Genomic DNA, 20,310 nt, shown 5'->3' with positions numbered 1-20,310 from the left:
GTGACCAGACGCCCAAAATCTAACCCAGACAGCACATGTACGTCTGGTAGATTATAGCCTAACTATTATGATATATAATCTATTACATTCATTGAAATAAACAATTCTACTCCCCATACATAAAACACCTGATGCTGTCGGGAGCTGACCAATTTTGTGAGATTTAGCTTGAAAGGAGTAACACAAAGAAGTTGCGATTGTAACGCCTGTGTTATACTTCCACATGAGCAATCCGGACTCTGCAATTGTCCAGAATTATTGTACATCTGACTGTCTTTATATTCTTTTATTGACGGATTGCACAGGTTCGAGTAGCAATGAGCTTCTTCCCAGCTAACAGGGAACGTTCCCACAACATTCACTAACGTTCTTTAAAGGTTGTGTAAATGTTAGTACAAAACGTTATTAAAATAATGTTTTTGGAACGTTCTTATAACGTTGGTAATGTTCTTGTAAGGTTAATAGAAAACGTTCTTAGAACAACGTTCTCGGAACATCTTTAGGACGTTATTTGTACTTGATGAATGTTCTTATAAGGTCGCTAGAAAACGTTCTTAGAACAACGTTCTTGGAACGTCTTTAAGACGTTATCTGTCCTTGACGAATGTTCTTCTAAGGTTGACAGAAAACGTTCTTAGAACAGCGTTCTCGGAACGTCTTTAGGACGTTATTTGTACTTGATGGATGTTCTTATAAGGTCGCTAGAAAACGTTCTTAGAACAACGTTCTTGTAATGTCTTTAGGATGTTATCTGTACTTGATGAATGTTCTTCTAAGGTTGACAGAAAACGTTCTTAGACCAATGTTCCCGGAACGTCTTTAGGACGTTATCTGTCCTTGATGAATGTTCTTCTAAGGTTGACAGAAAACGTGCTTAGAACAACGTTCTCGGAACGTCTTTAGGACGTTATCTGTCCTTGACGAATGTTCTTCCAAGGTTGACAGAAAACGTTCTTAGAACAGCGTTCTCGGAACGTCTTTAGGACGTTATTTGTACTTGATGAATGTTCTTATAAGGTCGCTAGAAAACGTTCTTAGAACAACGTTCTTGTAACGTCTTTAGGACGTTATTTGTACTTGATTAATGTTCTTCTAAGGTTGACAGAAAACGTTCTTAGAACAACGTTCTCTGAACGTCTTTAGGACGTTATCTGTACTTGATGGATGTTCTTCTAAGGTTGACAGAAAACTTTCTTAGACCAATGTTCCCGGAACGTCTTTAGGACGTTATCTGTCCTTGATGAATGTTCTTCTAAGGTTGACAGAAAACGTGCTTAAAACAACGTTCTCGGAATGTCTTTAGGACGTTATCTGTCCTTGACGAATGTTCTTCTAAGGTTGACAGAAAACGTTCTTAGAACAGCGTTCTCGGAACGTCTTTAGGACGTTATTTGTACTTGATGAATGTTCTTATAAGGTCGCTAGAAAACGTTCTTAGAACAACATTCTTGGAACGTCTTTAGGACGTTATCTGTCCTTGATGAATGTTCTTCTAAGGTTGACAGAAAACGTTCTTAGAACAACGTTCTCGGAACGTCTTTAGGACGTTATCTGTACTTGATGAATGTTATTATAAGGTCTCTAGAAAACGTTCTTAGACCAATGTTCCCGGAACGTCTTTAGGACGTTATCTGTCCTTGATGAATGTTCTTCTAAGGTTGACAGAAAACGTTCTTAGAACAGCGTTCTCGGAACGTCTTTAGGACGTTATTTGTACTTGATGAATGTTCTTATAAGGTCGCTAGAAAACGTTCTTAGAACAACGTTCTTGTAACGTCTTTAGGACGTTCTCTGTACTTGATGGATGTTCTTCTAAGGTCGCTAGAAAACGTTCTTAGAGCAACGTTCTTGTAACGTCTTTAGGATGTTATCTGTACTTGATGAATGTTCTTCTAAGGTTGACAGAAAACGTTCTTAGACCAATGTTCCCGGAACGTCTTTAGGACGTTATCTGTCCTTGATGAATGTTCTTCTAAGGTTGACAGAAAACGTGCTTAGAACAACGTTCTCGGAACGTCTTTAGGACATTATCTGTCCTTGACGAATGTTCTTCTAAGGTTGACAGAAAACGTTCTTAGAACAGCGTTCTCGGAACGTCTTTAGGACGTTATTTGTACTTGATGAATGTTCTTATAAGGTCGCTAGAAAACGTTCTTAGAACAACGTTCTTGGAACGTCTTTTCGACGTTATCTGTACTTGATGGATGTTCTTCTAAGGTTGACAGAAAACTTTCTTAGACCAATGTTCCCGGAACGTCTTTAGGACGTTATCTGTCCTTGATGAATGTTCTTCTAAGGTTGACAGAAAACGTGCTTAGAACAATGTTCTCGGAATGTCTTTAGGACGTTATCTGTACTTGATGGATGTTCTCATAAGGTCTCTAGAAAACGTTCTTAGACCAATGTTCCCGGAACGTCTTTAGGACGTTATCTGTACTTGATGAATGTTCTTAGAAGGTTGACAGTAAACATTCTTAGAACAACATTCTCGGAACGTCTTTAGGACATTATCTGTACTTGATGAATGTTCTTATAGGGTCACTAGAAAACGTTCTTATAACAACGTTCTCTGAATGTCTAATAATGTTCTTAGCAAAATGATATCTGAACATCTTTAAGACTTTATTTGTACTCAATTAATTTTCTCAATGTTGAGAGAAAACAATTTTAGAACAATATTCTTAGAGCTTTCAATTTTATTAATGTAATTTCTAAATTAATTAATTGCTAAATGTTATGGTGTTATCCTAAAATATTATGATAACAGCATGTCCTTATATTTTCAGGTTATTAGGAACGTTATCATAATGTTGAGAGAAACTTCTTTCTTATAGGCTATATAAAACATGAATAGAATACAATGGAATACATTAGGATAGAAAAATAAATGTATTTAAATATGAAACTACAACCTTGAGTATGTTCTGGCTAATCGCCTGAATGTAATTTATAATTATTAATTATACATCTTTTTGAATTTATTGAAGTCACTTCGGGGTATTACGTGAATGACATACACTGTAAAAGTGAAATTTGCCAATTGAAGTTAATTAATTTAACTCAAAAATGTAACAGATTATTTCATCTTAATTTGTGATTTGAACTCAAAAGCTATTTAGGTTAAGCAGAACTCAAGCTAAAAAAATACATATTAATTTATTGAATCTACCATACAATCTATTCTTTTTAAGTATAAATGGCTGACCACAAAATATTTAAAAGAATAATGAACATAATTCGTGTTTTCAAACAGAGTAAAAAAGTAATTGTTTTACTCGACAAATAATATCCGTGTGTTTTTCAAAAACCGCGCGCATTTTTCAGTCAGTCACGTCACGTGCACTCCGCTCATCCACACTGGACCGCGCTCACTCACTCGCTGATGGGATCACAGCAGGATTAACGTTATTCGCGAGACACGACGCGGTCATGGTAAAAAATACAGGTACGTTAACGTTAAGCATTTCGAGCTTCTTTAATCCCATTTAAATCACTCTAAAGTCAACTTTATCTGAAAATTAACAAGCTTAATTATCAAAATGTGTGTAACTCTAGCTAAGGTTAGCACAGGAGCAAGGTGATAACGCACCATTAAGTTATATCAAAGTTATCAACGGTGTAAAGTGTTAAATATGCAGTGTTATAGACAACAGTTCGTCATTGGTAAATTAAGAAGTATTTTTGTGGTTTATCACATTAACACAGCGTAAGACGAGTCCCGCAAAGTGTAACGTTATTTTCAAACTAATGTTACCGTTAGAGAGACGCTGATCTCTAACCGTCACTCCCTACACAGATCTGAAGCGAGGTAAAGCGAACACACATTAACTGCATTAAAACACTTTATCCTTTGTGTTCAGTGTTACTGAATATCTGTAGGTTTCATCTAGAATGTCCCATCTGATGCTGATCAAGTTTATTAAATCCGCCGAATGTTTAACAAAGGGGCTTTAGAGCGTTTATAATGGTTGTTTAACCTTAGTTAACATTTTACAGTTATTTGCTCCTCACGTTGTCTTATTTAAAATTCATACTGACAAATTGCTGTCATACTTTGAAATCAATGTTTTCAGTGCAAAGGCAGAGAGTGAAGGTGTGGTGGTATTGGCAGCAAGAAGGCTGCATAATATGGGTCTGAAATGAAGTACCGGTAAGTACTATTCACATTAAACAAATTGATGGGCTTTAGTGTTGTACCAGATGAAATTTGTCACGTTAAAAACAGTTATTTAAATACATCGTAGTTTTGTTTTTATTTTTTGATGATTTGCTATTAATGCAGATGTAATTGTGACCAGAAATGACCAGCAGCACAAATGTTAAGTCTTCTGAAGCAATTCTATACTTTTGTTTTATAAGTTCTATATTTCTAATCTAATTGCATATTAGATTAATCAAATCATTAATACACAGATGAAAAATAACAAACCTCAACTAAAGTCCAACAAGAATGACATCATGACATCTAAGAACCAGTCATGTTTGATTCAGATTAGGGCTTGGCGATATATGAAAAAATCTTGATATTGGCAAATTTTTTATAATATTCAATATATATCTTTTTATTTTATATAATATATATAGATAATATACATTTAATTCCTATAAGTAATTACACATTGCCATGTTTTAACACATGATTATAAAAATAAGTTGTCCATAAATGTTACTTAATTGTGAGTTAAATTTCTCTAATTTTATGTTTTGTCTTCAGGAACATTATCAGTCATTCAAGCTATGATATCCTGGCAGATCTACTTCCTGAAAAGAAGACTCAGCAGATCTTTTCAAGACACTCTAGGTAGGACACAGTTCAGGACAACTTTATATTTACTTGGCAACATTTTTCTGAAATCAGCAGAAATTACTGAATAGTTGATCTAGGGATGTTCATTTTACAAATTCCATGACTGTCCATATTAAAATGTAAGTTTCATTTTCATGACTGGATTTTGAGATTCCGTCCTCGTTTTCTGCTTCGCGGAAATCATAGCGCTGAACCGGGTTTGAACGGGACCTCGGGACTACAGGTACTTAAAGAAACCTGGTACCGTCACTTTTACATTTTTTAGTACCGATTTGGTACCGAAGTACCGGGTCTTTTGAGAACACTAGTGGACTGCATCATTCTGTTAACTTTGTGGTTCATTATTTTGAGTCGTTTGGGATGCGGTGAGACAGAAGACCCTCTCACAACATATTGCTTTATAATTCTATGGCGTTTGCCCCTCCAAAATTGCCCCTTTCAATTAATCATGCTGCACGTGTCAGTAGTTCCCTGGCGTGGTTGCTCACACTGCACGTGTACAGCACACTAATTAAAATGAACCGCGTTCTGGCCCACTTCTTCCAACCAACCGCGTCCGAGCACAGCACAGAGCAATCACAGTCACCCGAACTGGGCTTTGGGGGTAAGAGATGCTCGGGCACGGTTCACATCCTTAGAAAATAATCGCACAGCCTAATCGATAATCGGTCATTAAATCAACTAATCGAATATTCAAAAATCGTTACCCATCCCTAATTCTAATATCAAATATGTTTAGCATAACATTACGCTGGTACGGTAATAACATTTAACAGCACTGATTTTACTGCATATTTAAACTGAGCAGTGTGGCTGCATTGTCCAAGTAGAAAGTTTAACTGTGTCACCCTCATGTTGTTCACACCCATTTAGACAATTATTTTTATTTTTTTATAATCTTTCATCATTTTTGTCTTTCCGTTGAAAGTCTAGGCAGTAGACTTATTATTTCATAGGAATTTTGTAATAACACAGTTTGTAACATCAGCTAATCTGTTTACTTTACAGATGGAGCGCGGAGAGACCGGACAGTTCCCACAGTGCTAGTTTTTCAGCACCCACACCCCAAACACAAATTCATATAGAAGTTTTCAATAATAAAATGTTCATATGATAGTTTATATTTAGCTATGAAGCAATAGTTTATTGTCATAAATATTAAACTAAATATTAAAGTCCTTCTGTAGTGAAAATCAAGTTTTTATGCTGTTTTTTTTTTCTTTGTGGCATTAAATATTGCTACATCACAATCCAATAACCAATCACATCTAAGAATAATTTCCTATAGCATGCCAATACCAGTGCACAAGCACAAAGCTAAAGACAAATTATAGCAAAAAAAATTAGATTAAATATTTGACTACAGGGGACTTACATTTTTTTTTACAAGATATGAAATTTTCCCCAGTCTGTTCAATGTGTTGAAAGTGAAAGTGATTATCTTTAATAATTCAGATACCTGTTGAAATGCACATGTAATTGAATGCTTGCTTGGATCTGGGATGTTGTGTTAATAAATGTTATGCTGAAAGAGAATGTTGCAACAGTGCTAACCTGAAAATAAAATTTTATTAAGCTACACTTTGTAATGTTCAAATTAAAGTTTATACAATGTTTTATTCTTAATAAAATTTAAGTGGAAAGAACATTGTAGGCACATTATGCTGACCATAAAATAAAGTTCCAACATTTTAATGTTCTTGGAATTTTCCAAATAAATGTGAATAGAATATTGTGTTTAAATGAAAATTAGGTTGCAGGAACGTTATGCTGACCATACGAACGTTATGCTGACCATACTGTAAAATAATGTTCTAGCAACGTTAAGCAAACTAGACATTTTAACGTTATTGGAATGTTCAAAACAAATGTTCATAGAACGTTATATTTTTTATGAAATGTAAGTTTCAAGAACGTTGTAGGAACGTTATACTAACCATAAATAACGTTCTGGGAACATTAAGCAAACTGGACATTTCAACGTTTTTGGAACATTCTAAATAAACGTTCATAAAACGTTATATTTTTTATGAAATGTAAGTTTCAAGAACGTTGTAGGAACGTTATACTAACCATAAAAAAAACGTTCTGGGAACATTAAGCAAACTGGACATTTCAACGTTTTTGGAACATTCTAAATAAACGTTCATAGAACGTTATATTTTTTATGAAATGTAAGTTTCAAGAACGTTGTAGGAACGTTATTCTAACCATAAAAAAACGTTCTGGGAACATTAAGCAAACTGGACATTTCAACATTTTTGGAACATTCTAAATAAACGTTCATAAAACGTTATATTTTTTATGAAATGTAAGTTTCAAGAACGTTGTAGGAACGTTATACTAACCATAAAAAAACATTCTGGGAACATTAAGCAAACTGGACATTTCAACGTTTTTGGAACATTCTAAATAAACGTTCATAGAACGTTATATTTTTTTATGAAATGTAAGTTTCAAGAACGTTGTAGGAACGTTATACTAACCATAAAAAACGTTCTGGGAACATTAAGCAAACTGGACATTTCAACGTTTTTGGAACATTCTAAATAAACGTTCATAGAACGTTATATTTTTTATGAAATGTAAGTTTCAAGAACGTTGTAGGAACGTTATACTAACCATAAAAAAACGTTCTGGGAACATTAAGCAAACTGGACATTTCAACGTTTTTGGAACATTCTAAATAAACGTTCATAGAACGTTATATTTTTTATGAAATGTAAGTTTCAAGAACGTTGTAGGAACGTTATACTAACCATAAAAAAACGTTCTGGGAACATTAAACAAACTGGACATTTCAACGTTATTTGCAACATTCAAAATAACGTTTCCACAACCAAAAGGGAACGTTAGGAAAACGTTCTCACAACATAAATTTGTTAGCTGGGTTCACTCTGCCTGCACATGTGCAATTTTGCTTTTGAAGCCAACTGACCAGGCGCACCTGTCCGCGCGGTCGTCTGCTCAGAGCCTCTCCCAGACAGCACATGTACGTCTGGCCGACGTCGGCCCAATATCGAAACGTCGGCCTCTATACCTAAAACATCTATAAAACATCGGCCTGGCGGAGGCCGATATAATTTGGTCAGTGCTCTGTTCTCCAGCTCATCAATCGTCGGCCCTGAGTTGGTTCACGACCGCGGGCCGATGCCGCGCTTATCTGTGTGCGCGTGCCCAGTTATTCATCTCTTTTAACCACCGAGAGAGAGAGAGAAGAGGCTCATCCCAGCGACATCTGTAGCTCTCAGGTAACGTTACGATTTCACTTCAGCTCAAAATACTACTTTGTTAATTTTGTGACACTGAAAAGGTACTAGTAAGGCACACAGTGTTTTTTATACAGTCTATGGGCAGCTGAAGAGACTCATTTTCAAATAATGTTACGAATATGGTGAGCTATTGTTGCTGTTGCTTCTGAACTACAAAATGATTTTTAAATTAAATATTGAATGAAACTGTACATTATAAATGTAATGCTTTAACTCTAGATGTTTGTTTGTTTAAATGCTGTGTGAGTTGAGTCCTGCGCGAGCGGGGAGCAGAGTTGCCATGGAAACGGGGCGTCAACACAAAAACCGTTACTGGCAAGCAGTAATCTCCGTCTCTTGCTGTGGTTTACACTGTTTTAGGTAAGTTTTAGTCGCAAGAATCACACAGATATTACATACAAATGTTCCTGACACGTTTCTTGTTTGTTATTGACATGTTTCAATTAAATTTATTTTATAGAAACGGTTTAGTGTCTTCGGAAAAGTCCGTTAGCATTTTAGCAGTTTTCAGGTAGGCTAACTCTGATTGAGGTCTTGTTGATGAAACTCTGGGCTTTTAATCAAATCTTCGTGTCTGTATGGGATATTTTGATGGCTCTGTGAATGTTTTGCTGGTGATTTGTCAGTATGTTATTGGAAAAGGCTGATTTACTGAATCGATGACGTCACTTACAGTGAGAGTGTAATCGGCTGAAATCAAGTTCACATGAGTTTTGATATTTCATGATAAACAGATATTAATACAAATTGTTCTGTGATTTCAGGAGGACAGAAAGAAACTCTACAGAACAGAAGTGAAGCTCCAAGATTTCAACATTTCTGAAGGGAGATACTGACTTAGAAATACAGGTGACTTGAAGAAGCTCATGAAATACATTAATATGCCTTTTTCCGAATATTTTTCACCAATTTTAAGAAGTCCCTGACATCATAATGTAAGTCGCACTCAACTTAAAACTAAAAATATAGATTGTGTTATTTTAAGATTATATTATTAGTAGTAGAATATGTATATTATAGGGCTGGGCGATATGGAGCAAAAAATATATCTCGATATCTTTACAGGAAAAATAACCCCCCTAAAACTACTGCAAAAACAAATATGCCAAATATTACATGTTTAGGGCCCTATGAAACGTTTTATTTTTTTCTTCACCATATGCTTTATTGTTACCTAATTCTGTGTTTTAGCATGTGTAATTATTTAAATGCATAAAAACAACTTAATTAGTTTAAAAAAAATCTTAAAATAGCCTTATGTGAAATTTTTTCCCTGTTCTGTGTATTTACATTTTTCTGGTTGTCAAATGAAGGCATAAAACATTTAATTTATCTTTTAATTATTTAAAATTAAGCAAACTTTATTTTTTGGTAAACAAAGGGGATTTACTAGTAAAAATAAAACATGGAAGAAATGTTGTGTGATTATTCCTTAAAAATATATGTTCATTTCATTTTAATAATAGTAGTAGTGGGCTATGTACATTCTGCTGAACAATAGTAAAATATTTCTGCCAAATACTTTTATTTTGACGGGTTTACCTTTACAGTTCTGTGTATGTGATACTACAGTCTATGATGTGATATGAGCTAGTTTTACTCAAATCAAATGGTCAGATGCTCATGAAGTGACTCTCAGTGCAGTTCTGGAGATGTTCCTCATGTGTTCCTCATGTGTTCTTCCGTGTGTTTAATGAATGAAGACGCGCTTCTGCGCCATTCGTTAACACAGACACGCAGAACATGCAGGATTCATATTTAAATAGACTTTTCCGGGTTAATATTTGCAGATATTAGTCTATATCGCGATTTGATTTAAGTGCATGACCTACTTTTGATAATTCATTCAAAATTTAACCAATTCCGTGACATTCCGCGTTAAACTGTAAATACCGTTTTTATGACTGGATTCCGTCCGCGTTTTCTGCATCGCGGAAATCATTGGGCCCTACGTTAGACATCTGCCTTCTGTTCGTCCTAAACCTTAAAACCGAAGTATCTCCATATAATGGAGCCAGTTGTCCTTTTGTTTTTAGACTCTGTTTTTTAGACTAGTTCTATACACGCGAGGTGAGAGGGGACAAAAGCAAGGAGGCGGGGGCGAGCGAGCGAGCGGGGGCGAGCACAGCACAGAGAAGGCAAAGAAGCAAAGTGGCGGAATCAGAATTAAATATAAACAACATATCGATATATACGATATGTCAAAATCCATATCGTGTTTAAAAAATATCTCGATATATTTTAAATATCGAGATATCGCCCACCCCTAGTATATTACATATGTTTTTATAATTGTTATACATTATTCTGTCTTTTATCTCCATTTCACCTCTACTCTTGCTTGTTTCCTTCTAATGAACCTGGAACTGCAGAGTAAATATTGTTGTCTCCGTGTCAGATTGCTTGTTTTGTTCCTGGACTCTTCAGTGATGATGAGCAGAGTCTGAGTGAACCTGCTGTCAGACAGTGAGTACCGTGGGGTTTCAGTCAGGGCCTTCAGTAAACAACTGTAAGATACCTGTACACATCTTACACATCTCTGTTACAGCTAACACACCCCTATGTGTAATGCACTTATTATGCCCCACACAGTCTCTCAACAACAATGACGTCTGATCAACAACTTCAGCAGTAGGCTAGATTAGTGTGGGTTAAAGGGATAGTTCACCCCAAAATGAAAATTTGCTGTTAATTTACTTTCCCTCAGGTCTTCCAAGGTGTGGGTAACTTTTTTTTAACAATGTATAATAAAGTTCAGTTGTAAGTCACTTTTAAGTGAGTAGTTAATGATGAACTAATCATTTAAAAAACATTCATAAGGCTTAATAAGTGATATACTTATAATTTGTGTACTTTTTGTAAATTAATTTTAAAAGTAATTTACAAGTAATTAGATTATGATTAACTAATTATTTACAAAACATGACTATGCGTTCATATAAATAAATGATGTTAATATTTTTATCTATGTTCTGTAGATTAAGTTATAAATTTACAAGTGACATGAATATACATTCTCTAATGATTAAGTAATATGCTATGATTTAAACATCTTTCATAAGCAATCTTTTAAAAAATAACATGGAAAAAAAATCAAACAGACCCTTAATTGTTAATAGTTACTAGTTAATATATTATGAATCACTTATAAATCATTGAAATGTCAACATTGTACTATTATCTCAATAAACATTATAAATCATTTACAAAGCTTTCTGCACCCCCCAATCTAAAGTGTAAACTACTCATCAGTTGTAAATGTTTCCAGTTGTGTGTGCATATATATATATATATATATATATATATATATATATATATATATATATATGTGTGTGTGTGTGTGTGTGTGTGTGTGTATAGACACACACACACAGACACACACATATATATATACATACATACATACACACACACACACAAAATCAACCAACCTGTAACCGGAAAGTTTACATTTACAACTGTTGAGTAGTTTACACTTTAGATTGTGGGTGCAGAAAGCTTTGTAAGTTATTTATAACTTAATCTACAGAACATAGATAAAAATATTAACATCACTTATTAATCATCTATGAACACATAGTCATGTTTTGTAAATGATTAGTTTACCATTAGCTAATTACTTTTACTACATAGCTCTGTGGGTACTTGATTCTGATTGGTCAGTTGTGACATTCCGAAGTAACCTGTAAAATGTAATAACACAGGCTCATCCAGGTAACAGCAGTTGGTGCTGTACTCTTGCTTTAACTATTTTTTTCTTGGTGGAAGCTGTGCATTTGTTTAGCTAATAAAATATAAAAACTGTGTACAACAGTTGTGTACAATTGTTTAATTATGTCATCCTGGTTAGGGTTGGCCTGATTGACGATGCCATCATCCATCGCCAATGGCTGATAGACATCACGATGCTGCGCTGGCAAACAGCGTCATCAGCTCCAGTATCTCGCCCGTGCATCTGTTGTCATGCGACAGAGAAGTCACGTTCTATAGACAGTTTCTATAGACAGTTGTGAACGTGCTGACAGCTGGTTGCCCAGGCTATGGATTAAAGGTAATACTGTTGTAAGTAGTGTTCATTTTCTCCTACATATCGATCATTTCACTTCATTAGACCTCAATGTATCACCAGGAGCCACCGGTATTGATTTGGTCTTGTGTTTTTTTTTCTTTTTTTTCTGGACATCCACACAGCACCACAGTATTATCAACTAGAGATCGACCGATAGTGGATTTTTCCAATACTGATAGCTAGTTTGGACCACACTGGCCGATACCGATTTATAAACCAATAGTTTTTAAAATGAATACTGAACGAAATGGATAGTGAACAAGAGCAGCGGTCTGCGGTCACGCTGTGGGTTCCCGGGTTTGTGTCCGTTTTCGAACCATTCCATGTATTTCAACTGTAGAAAAGGTTGTTCCGAGCCGAAACTGACTTCTTTCATATTTGTCGACCAATATACAGAAAAATACATCAGTGTATCATCATAAACACAAACATTTTTGTCTTACATGAATGTAAACAGATGAGAAAGAAAACACCCACGTACAGTATTTTTGTTTAAAGAGACAACAGCCTAATAAACACGCTGTCTGTCATTAATGTTAATCAAAGAACAGAAGAAACAAAAGAAAATCATTCACTGATCTCGACTGAATATATTTAATAACTTTAATTGATTAATCTTTATTTTATTTATAAAAGGAAAACTATGCAGTGTTTTTAAACTTTTAATTACAGTTTCTGTACCTGAAATTTTGTTTAGTTGGATTTATAATATTGCTAATTGATTTGTTTGTTCATATCTTACTACTGACTGGTTACTTGTCTTTAACACTTTAATATTTTTATTAATTAATTGTTTTTACTATGGTATTTTTTTTTTTAAGCACAGGCAAAATTCCTCTTGCAGTGTTTTGTAAGCTGCGGATTTTTGCTCATGTTATTCAGCTGCAACAGAATGCTTTGTAAAAAGACAGAAACATGTTTGACATCTAAATGTTTGACTTAATTTTTTATATTGGATTTTTTATCTTATTGGAATTGAAACTAGGAATCGATAAGCAGAATCGGAATTGGAATCGATAAATTTCAAACGATACCCAACCCTACACACCGAACGCATCACATTTAATTTGCTGCTATTTTAGAACAGTGCATGATTATCTAATCATGTGCAGAAGTCACAGTTATCACACACACCGGATGCGTCACATTCAATTCAAGCAGCGGTCTAAAACTGTTTATTTAATCACCAAACGGACATAAGTTTGCTTCAGGAATGAACTATGTGGCATACGTGTTTAAAGTTGAGTGTTAAAAAAAAAGAACAAGCAAACGGAAAGAAAACGCGCAATCTGTATTACAGCTTTCTATATGAAGCACACAGATGTATTAGAGCCACAGAAAGACCAACGTTTTGCTGTAAAATGCACAATACATAATTTATAGCCTTGGTTGAAGTCATTATGTAAATTTACAATGATTTGAGATTAATGTTATTTAATAGAAAACTATGTGAACGTCTGCATTTAAATTCACGTTTGAAGTTTCCCACTCTGTGCAGCACACAGTCTCACATGGCAAAACAAACGCAACACAGAAAAATATCTCCATGGATTTTGTCGATAACCGATAGTTCTACAAATCAACTATCGGTGCCGATTAACCAGCAAAACCAATGAATCGGTTGACCTCTATTATAACAATGTGCATGATAAAATACTCAGTCCCTCCAGAAAAACGCGATTATGCGATCGCGTGATTTAATGCATAATCAGCCAAGGGCATATTTATGCGGAGGCCGCATATTTATACGGAGGTCGCATTTTTTCAAATAGGCCGCACTTTCGCCGCATAAAATCCCGATTTCAGGAAGCAAAATATGCGGAGGTCGCATGATTTCATAATCATAATAATTTTCGTTGAAAAAAAAGTCACATATATCTTAGCAGAAAGTTGAAAAATGTTGCGTTTACTTCACACAAGTAAATCGCCATTATTTCCCAATGGGAACCTTATGAAGTGACGTAATTGCGTGACGTGAACATCATCTGTGAACCCCGCGGTGAAACCAGAGTGAAGGACGCAAATCATTCTCATCTGCCAACAAAAATAAGCGCAAAAGAGCGCGAAGCAGTTACACGGTGTGTTACATGACAGTAGGGGCAAATTATTTTGAGAGAGTGGACTGTTGTAGTTTCATTCAGAAGTTGATGCACCTCTACAGTTGTAAGATTGTACTTTTTTTGTTACAGAATAGTACCAAAACCTTACAGTTGTAAGTATATTAGTAGTATGTAAAATAATTTATGTTGCAATAAGAGATTGCACTTTGCAATTCCAGTAAAACAGCATTTGTATATTTGTGTGTATATTTTATTTGTATTAATTTTTACAGAAGTAGTTGAATATTCCTTTTGTTAAGCTAGAGAACTTGTTTTGTAAGTTTGAGCCATGTGTTAATTAAGGTCTGAAATAAAACAGAATGAGAACTTAAATATTCTGTGATTTAGTATGCTTGCTTATCATAGGAAGTCATAAGAAATGACTCATTACAATAAGGTAGTAGCCTAGTGAGAACAGGGTGTTGGGGGGGGGGTCACCTTTTTTTCTCTTTTTCATCAAACCGCAGTTTTTGCAAGTTCCCGCAATTTCATCGCATAAGATTGCAAAAATATCCCGCATATTCCATCGCATTTTTTAAGAAAACCTGCCGCATAATTAAGGATTTTTGCCCGCAACAATCACAAAAAAAATCCGCGTTTTTCTAGAGGGACTGAATACTCATCAAATAATAAAGAACTCATTTCATGTCCCTTGACTCAGGTTAAAAAGTAATCACGGCCAACAAAATAACTTGTGCTTGGTGTTAACTGTTAGCCACTCATAGCACTCGTAGTTGCAATCTTTGAAATGGTGCATAAAAATGTTGCTGGCCTTCAGTTTAGGTGTAGGTCTTTCTCAGTTGTAGGTCCTCATTTCTCAGTTCTCTTTTTTTCTGCAAAAGAGCACCTTAAAAAAGCATTTTAGTAGATTGGCAACCAGATCTGTAGGCTGTATTTTCCTTTCATTGAATTTCACTTTCGTACTTTGAAAATCCCTGACTAAAAGGGCAGTCTAACGCTGGGGGTAGCACTGGGCACGTCTCTAGACCCAGAGGGTGTGCTGTCATTGAATGTCATTGTATTGGCTGATGATTCTGTCACTAATGCTCGTAACAAATCAGATGTGACTTCTTTCATCAAAAGGGTAGCACAATCTGTAGTGCTGGCCATAGACTTTTTTAATGTAGGATATTCCAGGTCAACCTCAACTAAACTAATCACAAACAATTTGTGAACATTACACAAATGTAAATGATAACTAAATAGTCTGTAAAAGCTTTTTTCACACAATTTTGTTTTTTATAGGGCCAGCAGAGCCCTGCTCACCCTGATGGCCCACCGCTGCTGTCAGACAACATTTCCAAGATGCTATAAACTGCAGGACTAGTAAGTACAATCTTGAACATACACAACTGTTTCATAAGTTTGGGAAGGTATGGTTTTTTGTGTTTTTGAAAGTATTTTATGGCAACCACATTTTAATTTATGAAATGAATACAATTCACTACAATTTAAAATAATAGTTTTCTATTTGAATATATTTAGAGAAGTAATTTATTCCTGTGATGGTAAAGCTGTATTTTCAGCATCATTACTCCAGTCTTCAGTGTCACATGATCTTCAGAAATCATTCTTATATTCTGATTTGCTTCTGAAGAAACATTTCTCACTATTATCAGTGTTGAAAACCGCTGTGTTCCTTCACTTTTTCAGGATTCTTTGATGAATAAAGTTTTAAAACAGTACAGTGTTTGAAACAGAAATGTCTGTTTTAACTTTTGATAATTGATAAGACAGTGATAATAATTGAAAATGTTTATTGAGCAGCAAATCAGAATGATTTCTGAAGGATCATGTGACACTGAAGACTGGAGTACTAAAAATTAGCTTAGATCACAGAAATAAATTACATTTCACAATATATTCACGTAGAAAACTGTTGTGTTAAATTGTAATATTTCACAATATTACAGTTTTTTTTACTTGCTTTTGATCAAATAAAGGCAGCCTTGGTGAGAAGAAGAGACTTTTCTCCAAGACGTAAAAAAAAATCGTACTGACCCTAAACTTTCAACGGTAGTACAAATTACAAATATAATGTTCCACCTACTGAAATGTGTATTCCATTCTAAAGAGATGCCTGTTCCACAAATATTACATTTACAGGGATCACATGAAACACTTCATCAATAAACTGATTTTAGTGGCAGTGTGTTGATTTTTGTTTATTGATTGGTGAATTGGAAGTGGATGTGCGTTTATTAAACCTACGTGTGATTAAATCAGATATATAGAGCAAAATGAGCTCAAATTGAGGCAGCAGCATCTATGGTGCATGGCCTGTAGTGAGGTCACTTAATTCTAATACCAAGAATTTATCAAAGTCCACTAAAGGAAGTAAAACCTATTGGTATTTTACTTTGAAATAGCCTTCCAAATAATATTTGGGGCTCGGACACACTTTTTTTGAATTTAAATTAGATTAAAATACATAGTTTAGTATTCACACAACACATCTAATAATGCACTCCAGTTATATGTGATTAAATAAATAATATTTTGTCTCAAATAATATGAACAGCAGCAGCTATGCTAAACTTTCTTTTCTTTTTATTTCCTGTTTCTATCTCAGGATGGCCATCGCAAGGTTTCTAGAGATTACAGCAGCTCCAGACTGAATCCAGACTCACTTGTGAAGACTTCAGATGACACCAACGCTCACAAAGACTACAGACGACAACTGTGCATGAACACACAAAACATTGGAAACACAAAACAAATATTATCCTTATTTTGCTTATAAGGGTAAATTTGATGATTTTCAACCTGCTTTATTGTAACGTCTATTATATCTGTAAATGAACAATATTTACTCTCTCTGAGTTATATGGACCTACATGTCCCCTTTTATTTGTAAGCATCACTCTGCAGGATGATGCAAAATGAAATCACGAGTTTTGACGTAATGACACAATGCAGTATCTAAATGAAAACATGCCGTTTTGCATCAGTTTTGCAGCAAATAAACGGTATCTTGGAGAAAAAATAAACATTGTTCTTTTACAAATGTTACCAACAATATAACAATACAAAATGGATTGAATTTTTTTTTACTTACCCTTTAAAAATGTTCAAAGATCATGTTAATGTTAACTGAATACAAAACTAGATACTTGTTTAGTAAGATTTTATCAGAAATATTTTTGAATTTTTATCATGCAATTTAAACATTTTAATTGCTTAATTATTGTTTGCCTGGTTTTATTTTGTGTTTATGTAACTCTTTTAAAAAAGTTCTTGGCATAAAGTTAGCCTGCGCTGCTGACAGCACTGAACACATGACTTATTATTATGAACTAGATGGTCTTCCCAGTGAGTCTCAGTCATCTCTGACTTTTTAAACTGTAACCTTGAAACATGCATTTCTGTAAACATACTTTGAAATAAGTATTGTGAAAAAAGGTGCTATACTCATACAACATTTAATCATGCAAGTACTGTAGTAATGGTTATTTTTGTTTTTACTATGGGTTTACTGCAAAAGCTGTAGTAAACTCATGGTTAATTTTCAAAAAAACTACAAATAATCCCGAATTATCCACTTTTGATCAAAGCATCTGGTAAATGTTAATGTATTTGTACATATAATATGAAATAAATAAAAATATTAATAAAGTTGCATCTGTTCTTGAGAGTGGTGTGTATTGTTTTATTATAAACCAGCGGCGGTATATGGGGCGTTTCCAAATAGTCAAACTTTTCCTTATGCTTGCAATTTTGATCCCTCCCTAGGGAGGAGAGGCCCCCTTGCTTGATTTACTCTGATTTACTCTAAACACAGGCCCTTTCTGGCCATATGTTTCTCCTCAGTTCTGAACATTCCAGCACGTAAACATCTTCCTTTCTCTTCATTACCTATAGGATTATAATGGAAAAACAACTAGCAACAAGAATGGCTTGATTCACATTGATTATTCTTGATTGATTAAAATCTTGCTAATAAAAATCTTAAACATATTCTCCCCTTTGAGACTTAATAAGTCTCACATTTGATTATTCTTATCCAGAGTGGTACTCCATAATCCAGTCATATTAGTTACACTACCTAGTGACTAAATAAGTCACATTATATTATCACCAGTGACTAGATTATGAAATTCCACTCTGAGGGATTACTGGACCAAACATCTCTCTCCTAATTTGACAAGGAGCGAGTAAAAGATCCAGTCTCCCTAACCCCTCTTTAATAGTAGACATTGTTAAAAGCATGAATGTGCAATTGGTTCAGCATTTGCCTGGTTATCACAGTTTTGTATAAAAGGCATAAAAATACATACACATACAAATACAAATCACATCACACATTGAATATCACAAGATTAGAAGAGTTGAACTTCAGCTTAGATACCTTATGTATCAATTTCCCATTATTTTGATATCTTTGAATTTAATTTGCTTAACTGTGGCTTTGACTCGTGACCTCAATATAGGAAGTATACAGTAAAATAGTAAATATCCTGTCATTAATGCCATTCCTAAAAACTTTCCCTATTTAGTTATAAACTATGCTCCCCATGCTCCTAACTGTAAATCAAACCAGTCTTACATTTTATTATCTTTTCCAACATTTTCTTTATCTTCCATTCTTAGCCTTTTCAATTTGATCAGTTCTTCATTAAATGCTCCCTTCTATAAATACAGCATTGTCCCCCAAACATAACACATACTTTTCCTTCTTCAATTCACAAATCTTGAGCTTTTCTATTTTGCTCCTTTCATTCTATTTGTTGCATCCAATTGCTCTATTCTCCCTTCAAATCTTCCTACATCCATATTTCTCTTCTCATAACCTTCAAATTCTTCATGTACCATTACTTAACATTCTCTTTCCACCTTTTCTTTTCTATTTGTTGGCTCATATCTGCACCCAAGTATTTTGATCTCAGTATCAGTTCCATCACGTCTCATTCCATCTTCACCAGGGAGACTCTTTGCGAGTCGTTGCAATGGTCTTTCCCTTGTTGGCAAGGGTGGGTCGTTACTAGCACGCCCTTCATCCCTCACTTCATGCTGTGTGGAGTTGTTGAAGCTGGTTGGCGTATTTTAAGGTTAGAGATGTGAACTCAGGTGTCACTCTGTAACCGTTTTTCTGATTCATGCAAGGCTCTCTTGAGATCATTACTGCACCCTCACTGGTTCTCTTTGATGGAGCGAGCATTCCTTGGCATTACTGGAACTGCTGTCATCTGTAAATGGAAAACTTAAGAATTTTTGTTAGTGTTATCAAGCATGCTAATTTGTTCCTCTTGCCAGTCGTCCTTCTTGGTGTGACCTGTGGAAATGTAATGTGGGTTGAGGGCTGTCTTGGCCCCTTTTTGAGTTTTCACAAATCCAGTGCTGTCTTTACAATAAGAAAAGGGTGAATACCCATTTTTTATATTATAACAAAGAATTTGGTTTTACTTTGTTTTCGTCATTCTTACTATTTTTAAATTAATTTCAATTTTATTCTCAACAATTTGCTTATTCAGTTAACTCTTTGTTTTGTAAACTGAGTTCTACTATATCACTGGATAATTTATCTAGGCCTATGTTGCTCAGTAGCATAGGCCTTATGACCTGGAAAACACTCAACCCACTGTATTTATTTTAACAGTCAGAAAGACAATATTTCATCCTTTTGACACAATCTGCTCCATCATGATATGCTGAAAAGAAAGTTAGATGTGGGGTGGACAGAGCAAGCTTGCTCTGCTCTGCCTTCCCATGTTATACGCTGCGCATGTGTGGCACTGCTTTTCTTTCTGCCACAACAAAGACCTAGGTACTGACCAGGAAACTTAACCAAATTCATCCATGGTCATTATTTTACTGGGCATAAGTTTACCCTGTGGACCCACATTCAAATTTGTATACAGCTGTTTGGGCAAATTGATTGAATTGCCTCAGTGTCTCGTCAGACACTCTCTTTCATGCCATACAACACCATCATTCATACTTTTTCACACACTTTCACTCCCCCTTTTTTTTTTTTTTTTTTTTGCCAAAAACTTTTCTTTTCTTTCTTTCTTTCCTTTTTCCAAAATCTCCTAGATTAATTTGTTTAGAATATTAGGCCTAGGC

The 20,310-nt window shown here is 34.8% G+C and overlaps 2 long non-coding RNA genes across 2 annotated transcripts; both read left to right on the top strand.

The window, feature by feature from the left end:
- Positions 1–3,294: 3,294 nt before the first annotated feature.
- On the top strand, positions 3,295–6,080 carry LOC127968700 (uncharacterized). The gene is made up of 4 exons (XR_008156057.1): positions 3,295–3,445; positions 4,074–4,150; positions 4,715–4,801; positions 5,816–6,080. It is a non-coding gene; the product is annotated as an uncharacterized LOC127968700 (long non-coding RNA).
- A 2,256-nt stretch (positions 6,081–8,336) lies between these two features.
- On the top strand, positions 8,337–15,516 carry LOC127968723 (uncharacterized). The gene is made up of 5 exons (XR_008156062.1): positions 8,337–8,439; positions 8,540–8,928; positions 10,478–10,545; positions 11,930–12,141; positions 15,493–15,516. It is a non-coding gene; the product is annotated as an uncharacterized LOC127968723 (long non-coding RNA).
- The last annotated feature ends 4,794 nt before the right edge of the window (positions 15,517–20,310 follow it).

Source organism: Carassius gibelio, chromosome A4 (genome assembly GCF_023724105.1).
Source record: "Carassius gibelio isolate Cgi1373 ecotype wild population from Czech Republic chromosome A4, carGib1.2-hapl.c, whole genome shotgun sequence".
NCBI classification, from domain to species: domain Eukaryota; kingdom Metazoa; phylum Chordata; class Actinopteri; order Cypriniformes; family Cyprinidae; genus Carassius; species Carassius gibelio.
This window is presented reverse-complemented; position numbering and strand designations above follow the sequence as displayed.